General features: G+C 43.1%; 1 protein-coding gene across 2 annotated transcripts in view; it reads right to left on the bottom strand.

Moving 5' to 3' along the window:
• The window catches only part of immp2l (inner mitochondrial membrane peptidase subunit 2), a 121,808-nt gene that overhangs the window by 38,896 nt on the left and 68,854 nt on the right, over nt 1-14,058 (bottom strand). The window lies entirely within an intron of this gene.

The following is a 14,058-nucleotide window of genomic DNA, read 5'->3' as shown; positions in this document are numbered from 1 at the left end:
CACTTCAAATATTAGCAAACACAATATCTGAAACCACAAAACCACAAGGTGGTCCGTGACCTTTTTATTAGTCACAGTCTGTTGCAGACGTTTCCGTCTCTCATGACCAATCCAGGAATGGTCAAAAATAAAAAAGTCATTCATTTGCATTTGTTGGTAAATTTCCATTTTACAGATACAAACAGATCGGTGGTTGTTGTTAGGTGGACCGTTTTTACACTGGACTGCTTCGAGTGTTTTAGGGTGCTTGGTGGAATTTTCACTCATGACCTCAGTATTTCTAAAACACTTTATTAATGCAGTTAGTTAAGACTATTAATGTAAATATAATATAATATAAATATTGTTCTTCTATTTTTCCCTGCTGATCCCTTTACTATCATTTCTCTTTTTATATTTCTTTTCTCTTTCTGTCCGTTGTTGTCTTTCCTGTCTTTGTTCCACTTTGCTTCACTCCTTAATGGCTTTTTCTCCATTTTAACCTTGTTCAATCTTTTCTTCTGTATTTAACAAATCTAAATTCATTAACAATTGAACTAACCTCTACTCTACACTTTTTAACATATTTGTAAGACTTCATACTTATAATAAAGAATAATTGTTACACTATGATTTGATTTGAATAGCTCTTTAAACAATACGATTTAACCATGAATGATACTTCTAAAAATTATTGAGCCATTTCTGAACTCTAAGCACATCTAAGTGTGGTTATTCTCTTTACTATAATATCAGGAAATGCAATGATTGGTTGAGTGAACATATGCAATTGAATTGCAACATTCAATATTTCCCTGCAGAGTGGTAAAACTGCTGCTGTACTTCAAAACTGAAACTACCCTCCTCGATAAACTGCACGGAGACATTCACACCTACATGGATATTTTAAGGTTATGAACTGATGAGCTGCTACGGTGAGTTCTTTGCAGCAGCAGGATTTAGGTCCTGAGCGTTTGGATGAGCTTCACTCCTCCTCTACTAGCAGTGCGTGAGGACAGAAGCTTTGCAGCTTGATGATTGAAATTCTTTGGCTGGCGGGGAATCTTTCTTCTCGGAGATGCCACAGTATGTTTGAGAAGTAAAACAAAGGGGGCGTTGGTTGGAGATAGACTGCTTTGTGATTTGAGTCGATGTTGTCAGAGAGGAAGATCAAAACCTCAAAGAATATGTACAGAGAGAGACTCTACGGAGAAATATAATGAAATGCAGGAAAACAAGCGGAGCTGCTGAGTTTAATGAGCTCTGACTGTACGTTTAGTCCCAGCAGAATCATATCTGAAGTCATTATATATGATTACACTACCAGTGTTTACCCACCACTCTGTTCAGCTAATAATCCATGAAAAAAGCTTAACGATCTTGGCTGAAGTGAACTAATATTTCTCATTACAACACTTCCGCCTTTAAAATGTCCCATTTCTCTGCAACGTGTTAGCGCGGAAAATAAACCCGGCGAGAGAGCAAAACTGTTTTGTTCATGAATTATTACCCCATTACAGACATTTGGTATTTAAGCAAGGCCTGCAGCTTTTTGCTCGGGGTAAGTAATAAAAAAAAGGCTCCCATTTATCTAGTTTTCCTCAGGCAAAACCTCCTGGGTTTAAAATAATTATTCTCCCACTCACCGGCCGATTAGGCTAAAACAACATGGCTGACTTTGGGCGATCTTGGAACATTGAGCTTTTTGAGCTTTTATTATTGTTTCATGATGGAGAGTTGCAGATGGTGAGGCTGCACTTAACCTCTGCTGATAAACTGAAGCAGAGAGCAGTCACTTACAAGACAAGGTTATTTCCAGGAGAGGAGCAGGAACCATTCAGGTTGATTAATGGCTGCCTCCAACTTATTTTTTTGTTCTCCTTGGCTCTGTGGGTGCTGTTACTTTTTTTCTATCTTTTCCAGGAAACACTGACTCGGGACATTCAGTTTCACATTAATACAGTTACACACAGTCACAGTGGAAGCTGCCAGATTCAGCCAATCCTCCAGTGATGGTTGCCGAGCCGCTATAACACGGTGTCTCAAAGCATTTACAAGTTTGGATGCATAAGTGCGTTCACGCTGTGAAGTATGGAAACGTACAGTGCACTCAGACTGAATATAAAAGTGGACATAAATTACAGGTCTGTAAAATGGTTCTGATCCAGAAGTGTGTTCAGCTGCAATACCAGCGAGTGCCACTAGAGGTCGGCTCCAAAAAGCCTCCGGCTCCATAGACTCCCATTCAACTTCTCTCATCAAATACAAAGTCAATAAAATGTGTCCATCAGTTATCTCGGTGTTGTTAGCTAAAGTCGGGGGCGTGTCGTGTTTGATTGACAGGCCTGTAATGCAGTCAGGTCACAGCTATCGGTGGGCGGGACGTAGTATCGTCGGGTTTCCAATCAGATCAGTCAGATCCACCGCTGTCTCCTCCTCCAGCTCGTCCAAATATGGTCACTTCCTGACAGAGACAGCCTGGATCCACCAAAGAACTGCAGCAGGTTCTCAAAGATGGCTGGAACAAGTGTAAGGAGGAGAACTGGTGCCTGATGGTCTCACTCAGCATCAATTTGTATTGGTTTTTTTTCTCTCTTTTCTTTCCAGGCTAACTAAGAAATAAAAGTACACATGATATAATTTCAGAAAGAATCCTCACTTTGCTTTTAGTGTTTTTTGAACAGGACTGGATTTCCCAAATATGTTAGCTCATCCTCAAGCCTGGTGTGAACCAGTCCTAATTTCACTGCATGAATAAGGGTCCAGCCACGTCGTTCCATCCTACTGGGCGCAGACCTCGGGTTCATTTTAACCAATCAGCATACGCTGAAACCAGCTGTCACTGACACCGCTGCAACTACTTACCGTGTCCAGCGTTTTTTCCTGAGTACAGAATCTTTTTTTAATGCATTTAATGACCGGCAGCAGCTGAACAAGGTGCTGACTGTTTATCCTGCGCCGAACGCTGAAAGTTTTTGAAGCGAGAGTTGAAAAATATTAACGATGCGTTCGTCACTATCACCAGCCATCCAACCACATCGAAGGAGGGGCGGGACAAACGCGGGTAACCACCGACACTGCTCGCTGATTGGTGCGACTGTTCAAACCCGAATACGACCCGAGTTTCCAGACAGAAAACTGAAGCTGTGAGTGACAGTCAGCGCCGCAGGGCTACTCATCCTCACCCTTTAATCTACAAGTGAAACAAACAAGCTCCTTCACCAACCACAATTCAGTGATTATCAACATGATGTCAGAGTGAAGTGTCTTAGCAATCATCACAGCAATTTTTTTTTTAGGTGAAACTACGGTTTTTTCTCTCCTGATTTTTGGGGAAGCAGCTTTAGGTCTGATAAATATTCTTGGAAATCTCCACCGACCCCGTCTGCATACAAAGTGACCACCTGTGTGGTTCAGACCACAAACGAAAGAACTAAAACCTCAGTGAGCCGCCGGAGCCAGTCGAGTCTCGGAGGATGTTTTCGAAACTAAAATATCACAGCTGAAAGTCGACATGCGAGTTCATCCGGGTTTTCATCTTCAACATAGAAAGTGCAGATGAGAGGAGGAACGGGTTCACCGCTCCTCCTAATGAGGCCTGCAGTTTATCACCTGTGGATTCCCTGCAGCTCCCTCGGCTCTCTGGGGCTCCTTTCATCTGTCAAGTTCCTCACGGCGGCCATCAGCAGTGCGGGGCGGGGGCGTGGCCTCGCTCCCGGAGAGCGGGCTGTGAATTTCCCACCGAAGGCTGCTCGGTGATTACATATTCTGTAATGAATAATTTACCTTTTCCTAATCACCCGGTAAGCTGATCCATTTAAACACTGGCTTCCTCCTAGTGCAGTGATTAGAGCTGGGAGCCAAGGTGAGGGAGGAAGATTAGAGGAAAATTAAGACCGGGCTGTTGTGAGCGGCGGCGTGCTGCCGACCGGCGCCACGCCGTTAGCGCTGCTCATTACTGCCTGGCTAAATGTCATCGCCACGCACAAGATGAACAACATCATCAGGACAAATAACGCCGCTCTGAGGCTTCAACCTCAACTCATCTTCTAGATCTTCAAAAAAAACGAACCAAAACCTCTCGGCTCGGAGAGAGTTCTCCTTCCAGAGTAATCGCTTCTCTTATGGATGTATTTTGGCCTGAAGTGGAGCTTTTAAGAGCACGTTCAGCTGTGGACACTTCACTGATGCAGGACTACGTAAACACCGGTCTTGACATGAAAGCTTTCTAAAAGCGCCCATCTGACTCAGACCATTTTCAGCAGGCTGACTGGCAGCACTTCCCTCGGCCTCCACACTAACGTCACTCACTGTGAAGACGTTCAGGCCGGAGGAGAGCGCTTCGCTCCGAATCATTCCTCAGTGAAAGGTTTGTACTGGGAAGGTCCAGCTGACCAGTTATAGAAGACTGATCTCAGGTGCTCAGACCAGAAGCAGCACTGAGTGAAAAATAAAACAGAGTTGGTGAGCGTGTGTTGCCACGGCGACACCAGAGAAGATGAAATATGATCCAAGAAGTGCAGTTTTGGTCAAATATCCATAAGTACAAAGGCTGATGCCAAGGAGCAGCACTTTATCATACTAGTTTACTTTTTACTCTACAATGTGTATATTTACATGGACAAATGTTACTTGGAGGTTAATTTGGATCTTTAACTTACAGGTAAAGCAAGTCTCTGGGTCGGCCTTTGTGCAACTGTAAAATGTTGTCAAAATGATAAACATCCTGTCTCAGAACAATGACAGTCCCACGAACCTTTAAACCTCGAGCACAGTAATATCAATATGGAACGACATCTGCCTGCAGTGGAAGGTCGGAGAACGTATAATAATGAGTACATTTCTAATGACCACAGGTTTCACTCTCCTCTCCACCGGGTCCAGACCATAAAACTTTGTACATGTTCATGTACCATTGGTCACAAAACCGCAAACAACACCAACAGTCTCCAAACGTTTCGATGGCACCTCGTATTAGCCTGCTGATTCTGCCACGACATCATCTACGTTATTTTTTGCACATGCAAGTGAAACCAGCTGCCAACGACTGTCCTCTTCCAGGTTTGTTTTGCTCTGAAGTCACGTTTGGTCATTGGAGTTTCTTTGAGATCTGCAGTCCCACTCAGAACCTGTTTGAGTGAGTGAGCTTGTGTCTTGACTGGATTGTCTGGTGTGTACGTTTCTGTGATTAAAATAATAAAGAACGGTTAAATCTGTCCCACGACTCAAGAAGCGCTTTTAGTTTTCATACTTTAAATGCATTTTTTCTGACAATACTTCTGTACTTTTGGTAAAGTAAAATTTTAAATGTACAAATTATATATGACTTATATAATAGAGTATGTTTACATTGTCGTGCTCGTACCTCAACTCGAGTAAAAGATGCGAGTACTTCCAACACAACAGTGTGAGCTGTTCGACAAAGTGTAAACGCCACCTCCTCGGCCAGAAATATCTTAGCGGATGTTTTTAACACCGGCCAGCAGGATTTATATCTAATATTTGTAGAAAACAGCATTTTTATCAACTCCTGAAACTCTGCACAAACTGAGCTCATCGGCCAGAAAAACAAACAAAACAATAAAATGAACCACAAACCAATCGATGGACAGCTTGAGCCCCGAGACGGGCGTCCTCCAGACTTTAGCAGTCAAACAGATCATTCACACCAACGATCCATTTATATCCCACCAAATCCCCAATCTATTAGGCAGGAGTCCGGCTAAATATAGAAACCAGTTAATGAGACGGGCGTCTTCGTGCGGCGGCAGCTCAAACCGAGCGTGCGCGTTAGCTCAGCGTAGTTTAATTGGACAAGCTGAAACAGCAATTACACATGTTTCTGTTGTCAGACAATGGCAAAACCTTCTATTTCCAGCCTGAAGTTTCTTGTTGTTACCCGTAGCAACAGGGAACCCACAGATCAACATCTACTGATAGGTTTATAGAAACCTCCAGTGACAAACTTTCAACAAGTTTTCTTTGCTACACCTGGTATCTCCTGCCAGACAGCAAAATGACCTCATGTCAGAAATCCAAACTCCACCTGCGTTCCCCGAGGAAACGACTGCTGGAAACAGACGAAGAGCAACAGAACAAGCCGAGTGTGTTTCCGCCGTTCCAGACTAGAGGACGCCGCGGCCGCTGTGGGCTCGCCATTCAATTTGTCACCTTTCGTAACCGCAGGCCTGCGTGATCAATGGGACAGTCTGGACTGTAGTGAATTCAATGCTCCAGGGATCGCTGACACAACGACTCGCCCGAGTTCATCTGCTCCAAGGTGGACTTTCAGAAGCAGAGGAGTCATTTCCTCGTCTCTGAGTAGCGCGAGCTGTAGCAGCAGTCAGTTCTCACTGCCGCCAGATATTCTCCACATTTCCCAGGGAGGCGATGCAAAAAGAAAATAGAGCCATTAGTCTCCATTTAATGCTGAAAACCTGATGAGAAAACATTTGGCCAACATCGAGCTGAGATGTAACAGTTGCTTTCCTGCAGTGAAAATGACCTGAATTCATCACCATGCATATCTAGTCACAGAAAAACCCTGCAGCGCTCCACGTCGGGTCGGACTGCTGCTGTCAATAAACGCTGTGAGGTTTTAGAAAAAAGCTAATTTGAACCTCTACAAAGTCCAGAAGAGGGTGATTTATCTTCGCATCGAGGTAGTGGAGCGTACAGAGAAGGGTGCATGAAGCTATAAACTCAGCTGTCTGGCAGCATCTCTTCCACCACCATGTTCACGTTGTTTCGTTTTCTAATGACATGAAAGATTCATTTTGGGACATTAAAACTGACTCAGCAGCTTCTCTGCACCTCTGAGAAGAGTTTTAAGGTGATTTCTGACAACTGGAAACTCAGTCTGGCTGTTTTATTGCTTCTGCTCTCATTAAAAACTCTGTAGAAAGTTGTTTTTTTGGTGTGTATTTTAGGATCATGGGAGCAGCTGCAGAATGAAGATTGATAATAAAGGATAATAATAACATTTATGTCAGTTGTAATGTGACGTTAAGGAAATGTTTTTCTGAATCTTTGGCTATCAGTTTTCATAATTTCATGTTTGTTTTAAACCTTTATGTATCCAGAGAACATGTACTTGGATCTTCTACCCTTTGTGCCGGTGATATTCTACACTTTTCCTGTTGTCAACAAATTCCACGAGAAAACCAAAACCAAAAAATAATCAATGTAACCAACTAACTCCTCACAGCCATAGATCTCCATTGTCCAAAAACTATTAAAAACACATCACACTGTTGCCCTGGGTGGTGCGTTACTTCATTACCACCAACACACACACACACACACACACACACACACACACACACACACACACACACACACACACACACACACACACACACCGTAGTTTATTTAGATTCGATCCCACAGACTCCATCCTGCTGCTGTTCTCTCAAACACCAAATATGGATTTATATGCTACTGAAAATAGTCCCCAACAAAAGGATCCCTCCTGTTTAAGGAGTGTTTATTTGCTGTTGGAGGAAACTATATACATATGAGATGTTTTTAATGGTTTTAGGAGGAACCAGTGGACTCTGAGCTGCAATCAAAGCCATTTTTAATGTAATGTTAAAGTCATGAGAATCTATCGTACAACTTTAATGACAATAAAAAAAAAACAGACTTTGACAACTTCTGTTCAAAATGGAAAGAACATTAAAACGAAGATCTGACCAGGTGAAAGTGTGTCTCCCTTGATGTCAACCATCTGCCTCAGTGGGATCTGTGAGTGATTTTTTTTGTTGCTTTTTATTGGGTCGAACTCCAGCCGGCTGCTGTCAGCATCACCGTCAGATTTCAGACTCGGTGAGCGGCGGACGGCTTCACGCTGGACAAGCTCTACCGAGCTCAGCATAATGAAACCAAACATGTTTAAAACATGCAGTCTGAGAGGACAGTCTCCTGAGTCCCAGGGCAGAGCAGCGAGAAAACCTTCACTTGAATTATTTTGTGTTGACTGAACTCGCAAAAAAAAGAAGAAAAGAAGAACAAATTCAGGTGTAAAACACTCACATTTTACATTTGAATACCAGATTTCCTTTCAGCAGCTAGAACAACAAACTCAAGTGTCTACAGTCATGCTGGTGGTGAGGCTGTCTGCTCACAATGAGTTTATAGTTAGCTGGTAACACTATGTATGTTATCCTAATACACCAAAGTAAGAAACCACCTCGAACAAAGCCTCAGCATCGCTGTGAGAGCGTGCAGTATCTCACTGGTGTTTAACAGTTTGGACATCGTGATGCAAATGTAAAATTAACCAAACGATATTCAAATTCATCCCGAGAGGAACATGTATGTCTGAACCAAGCGGCAACCAACAGCCTGTCAATCAAACAGACACGCCCCCAAAAACACCTCTTTGAGAAGTTGAATGGGAGTCTATGGAGCCGGAGGCTTTTTGGAGCCGACCTCTAGTGGCACTCGCTGGTATTGCAGCTGAAGACACTTCTGCATCGGAACCATTTTTCAGACCTAGAAGCTACGAACTCTTTTTATATACAGTCTTTGGTCTGAACCAGAATTTATGAGAACTAATCAAATGGTTGTTGAGACATTTCACTCAAAACCAGAAACGTTACCGTCATGGTAGAGCTGGAGGAAAAGGTCAGATGATCACGTCACTGGAAGTCATCCTCTGGCGAACACACACGTCTGTACAAATGTCACGGCAATACATATATTGTGAGGGATGCCGAGGTATTTCCGTCTCCCATCATGCGTCATGTACTACTGGACTGTTCTGATACTTCATTTAAATGTGTAAGGAATTATGTGATGTCACATTGCATGTAATGAGACTGTCGAGGTAAACCGTGGAAGGTGATGAACGTATGCTCGGCGCCCTGCAGGATGTCGAGAGATGAACTGAAGGGCATAAGGGAGGAGATGCAACAATTAAAAAGAGTGGAGGTAATATAGAGATGACGGGTCAAAGGTCACACCAGCCCTGAGTACCAGCGACGTTGAAATGAATCAGCGCTGCCTGGAGGTCGGAGCAGATGGCAACCTAAAGCAAACTCCTCCTTCAGTACGACGGATGGACACAAATTTGCCGACACTTTAACTTTAAAAAACTAAAAGAGCTTAAAAAGGATTTTAAACTTCCAGAGTAAAGTCCCCGAGCGGAGCGCCGTGGAGGCTGACGGGAGCGCAGACAGTTCTGCAAGCAGCACGTTAGAAGTTTTGACACGTTAATGAAAGATTTATCCACACGAGTTTAACATGTACAGTGAATTATGCAGTAAATGACGCACCTAATTAACAGGCTGTACTCTCATTACGCAGCAGCACAGAACACAGCAATAATTCAATTTTTGAGGAGGTCTCCTTTTCCTGTGATCGCGCTGATCAAAGCTGCTAAAAGGCTTCAGCAGTAATTTAAGCCTTAAAGTTGCCTCATGCAGCTGCTACGCTGCTAATGCTAACAAAACCTGGTGGGATGGAAACCTGGCTGTATTTAATGTATATTCCACCTCCGTGATTGATTCTGATCGTCACCATCATCACATCCATCTGCATGCAGTCGCCTGCGTGAGGAAATTAAGAAAGGAGCCATCAATTCTTGCCTGAGACAGTCAATGACAGGCGGCCGAGACATGAAATCAGTGTTGTTAATACTTCACACGGAGAGGAAGGCGCCACGGCTTGAGTCTCTTGAAGAAAACTGTATTTTCTTGATTCCTGTTGTTCTGAGTTTGTACCCTCATGGCTGAAATGCACTTATTGTAAGTCGCTTTGGATAAAAGTGTCAGCTAAATGAAATGTAATGTAATGTAATGTAATCATCTGCAGAAGATACGTCACATCGACTGAGTCGCCAAAAGTTGGTGATGCTGATGCTCCGCCCACAAAAGGAACACGAAGAAGAAGCATTAATAGGAAGTGTACTCGTTCCCAATCGCATCTTTTTTCCTTTTACCCCAGATGTCGCGCTACGGATCACGACAATATGACCAAGAGGATCAAAGTTCAGGGTGTGTTTCTACGATGAAGTATGTCCTAACTGTAGGCTGTGGTGGATGATCAGGTTGGATTTTGTGTCTGCCTGCACTGAGGAGATTTATTCTGCACTCAACTAAACCTCACTTCTTTTTCCTCAAAAGAGCCCCCGAACACGAGGCATGTTTCCTTTCATGTCCCGTCACAAGTCAGAAAACAGTTTCCATCAGACAGAATAAGGCTGCACTCGTTCCTCTTCCTCCCGCGGGGGACAGCTTATTTATTCAGAAAGCCTCTTTACAGGCCGTACATGGCAGAGCTGTGAATTCATAAATGACAAATAGGCTCTTAACCATCAACCCCGGTGCCCAAAGGAGAGCCGGGCAGTTAGCCTGCTTTCTCAGTGCGTCCACACTTCTCAGAAAGAAAAACAGGAACAGAGCTCGTTCATGGTAAAGAGGGAGAGTGTGCTCGCAGAGAATCAGACGAGGCCTCCCGGGAGCTTCATTAGAAGATCTGCTGCCTAGTTTAAGACCTTGTTTAAAGCAATCATAGAAGCACAGAGCAGAAGCAGCGTCGGCTCCCTGCGGGGGGGAAAGCTGCGTCTGTATCTGCAACCAGCTGCTGAAGTACAGTCACATTCACTGTACATGTAGATGAACCCTGTTAACCGACAGCCTGACGATAGGATGAACTTTCACACTCATCCGGTTTGATTTCTCTGCGCTGCCATTAATGGAACGAGACGAGAGTCATAATCAGTGAAAGTTGAAAATACGGCAGAGCGTCAAACCATCAATCATGTATCTCACCCATCATCTGCAATCACACCGTCTACTTGAAGCTCAGAATGATTGAGATCATCATGTGCAACAGCCCTAATTCAAAAGGCTCCACAGATTTTCTCCCCGTTTCATGTCTGTAGAAAACACATCAGGACTAGGAGCTGACTGCTCAGTCCTCCGTGGAATAAAACACCTGATGAAACCCCTGCAGGTTGAACTGGGAACCGCTAAAACAATGACTCCTCCTGCTACATTTAGATTTGATCTGCTAATACAAAATACAGTTTGCAGGAAATGTATTTGCAGCCTTGATTACACACATAAACAATATTTATCTCCAGTACAGAAAGTGCGACATTTTTGCACCCCGGGGAAGTCGTAGGGAGACGTTTGTATTTCCCTCAGTTTGCACCACTTTAGTGAATTTATGTCTCCTCCCAGTCATTTGTTTTTCAATAGACTCAACATGTAACATGCATTCACGTAAATTTGACCGCTGGAGCTACTTGTGTTTGCTCACTGACGACAACTGAACTGCAGCTATGATTTAATAGGAGTAAGTGTGTTTTAGTGTGAAGAGGTTTGAGTGTTATTTTTCCTCCGTATGTATCAGGACCTTTAAATGTCGAGTGTTTCATGTTTTCTCGTATCGAGTGTTGCCTTTTAGCCACAGTTTGCATGTAGGTGGTGTTTGTCATCGTCCTCCTGAAATGTTACATACATACACAGAGCTGCTGTTTGTTGTGCTGATACTATGTGTACAAAAATATACCAACATGTATGTGTATTTACAACCCCGTTTCCAAAATGGCGCATTATTAAAATGAAATATATGACAAATGAGACCCTGAACTGTTGAGCAGCTGAAATCCTATATCAGAAACGAATGGGACCACATTTCACTTTCAAAACTGTTTTCTTCAGTCCCCAAACGTTTACAGAGTGTTGTTAAAAGAAAAGCTGATGCAACACAGTGGTAAAGGTAAACATGACCCTGTCCCAACTTTTCTTAAACATGCTGCTGGCATCAAATTCAAAATGAGCACATATTTTTCATAAAACAATAACATTTCTCAGATTCAACATTAGATATGTTGTGTTTGGTCTATTTTTAATTAAATATCAGTTTATGTGATTTGCAAATCATTGCATTCTGTTTTTATTTACATTTTATACAGCGTCCAAACTTTTTTGGAAACGGGGTTATATAATTCTCTCATGATGTCAGTAGAAATCAGAAATAGCCGAAAGGCTGTAGATGTATTTGAATCCAAATGAACTATTATTGACACTAAGAGGTTTAAAAAGTTGAGTTACTTCATCAGTCTGCAGCAACGAGTCTGGTTGCAGGAATCTGGAGAAATATCCAACAAGCAGAAAGTCTGACTGACTCAGACAAACAGTCTGTCTGGTTCTTCATCGTACAGGTTCCGGTTCTTGTGTTCTTCATCGTACAGGTTCCGGTTCTTGTGTTCTTCATCATACAGGTTCCGGTTCTGCAGTATGTGGGTTTGTTGCGGCATTGAACAGCCTCAGAAGAAAGCAGATCCAGCTGCAGTGAGCTCAGAGGGGGAAACATGCGTCAGTCACCACCTGCACAGTTTCAGGTTGTAATGGTGCCATTTATGTGGGAGGCAATTAGTTCAGTAACATATAAGAACTGAGGAGGCGGCAGAAGGAAAGATTGTATGGATGCTTCCTGAGGCCAGAACATATCAGTGTAAACCTGATGGGCTACGTGTCAAACTCAAAAACGTACAATTAAAAAGGATTTGTGTGTCCGTGTTCACTTCAGCCTCGAACTAAAGCTCCAGCGCTGCTTTTTATTTCCCTTCTCTCTTCTGTTTCCTCTTGTCAGTTTTAGGAAGCAGCTACATGAAGCTCCGGCGCATCGACGTCAGTTTTCATCACGTGGGGCAAATTAACCTGGTTCACCCAGACCCCATTTCAGTCTGTGAATGTGGGTGTGGCTACGCTCCACAGAGAATAATTCGCAGTTGTTCCATCCTACTGTGCGTAGACCTCGGGTTCATTTGAACCAATCAGCATGCACGCTGCCACCAAAAGTGTTTTTTCCTGACTACAGCATCATTTAAAAAAAAATAATTTATGAATGTTCGGCGAAATATTAATGCTGCGCTCGTCACTGTCACCAACTGTCCAATCACAGTAAAGTAAAGCCCTGCATCATTTTGAGGATTTTTTTGGGGGGGGAAATATTGAATAACGTCATTGTGAAGTGTCACCGAAATCAAATCACATATCAACACTCTCTTGAAAACTCCAGATGAAGCTGTTCTCATTTCCATGTTTTTCTGTTTCTGTTGTCAGACAGAATAATGACTGAAACACTGAGCATAAAGACTTCATGTTAACCAGAAATCACTTCTCAGCTGCAAAGACTCAGATTTTATAACCACAAAATCACCAGATACAGAATTTAGCAACGACTGCTGTGCTGTGATTGAATCACTCGGAGGACAAAGCCTCCCTGTAGCTCGCTGAGTGGATGCAGAGAGAAGTGTTTCTCCCTCGCAGGACACGTCTAGCTCTTCTGCAGGCAGAAGCAAAAATATTTATCCCAAAACTCCCGACATTTGTCATTAGGGGAAATTTAAAACAACATTAAGTCACTCAAGGGGTCTGAAAAGATAATAAATCTGGCAACAAAGTCTAAGTTGGAAACACTGGACTGCAAACGGATGTTCTGACATGAAAATACAAGGAGAGGCACACACACACACACACACACACACACACACACACACACACACACACACACACACACACACACACACACACACACACACACACACAGAAAGAGACACAGAAACTCAACAAAGGCCATCAAACAGTAAAAAGCTCCCTGGATGAAGCTCTTTATGATGTTTGAGAGTCTGTCTGGTGACAAAGTAATAACTGATGGACCGTCTGCTCGCTGCTTCACTCTCAAATAACTGCGTTTCTGTGGTCGACTTGAGATGAACCATCTTTACCTGGCAGAGTTTTTATATTTTGAAGGACTTCAACATAAGAACTTTTTGACGGCTGCGGTCGTCTTTGAAAGTTTCTGCTGTTTGCACACGGCACCACATTTGACCAACGCCTGGCAGTAACACCTTCTTCTCCTTCTTTGGTTGCTTAGCGCCAGCTGACAATCAGCTTTTAGGTGCATTACTGCCACCTTCTGGCGGAAGTCATGTGTTACTATCAGGTGCTGGTAAAAACAAGAGGAAAAATATCTTTTAAGAAAAGATGATAGAGGCATAAAGTATTCGATTTGAAAATGATCACAAGGCAGGTACTGTCGGGCAGAAAACACACCTGACCG

The sequence above is a fragment of the Embiotoca jacksoni genome, unplaced genomic scaffold, assembly GCF_022577435.1.
Source record: "Embiotoca jacksoni isolate LCO1_2020_lvr unplaced genomic scaffold, fEmbJac1.0.p SCAF_3, whole genome shotgun sequence".
NCBI lineage: Eukaryota > Metazoa > Chordata > Actinopteri > Embiotocidae > Embiotoca > Embiotoca jacksoni.
Note: the sequence above shows the minus strand (reverse complement) of the source record. Positions and strands in the feature narration are given on the sequence as shown.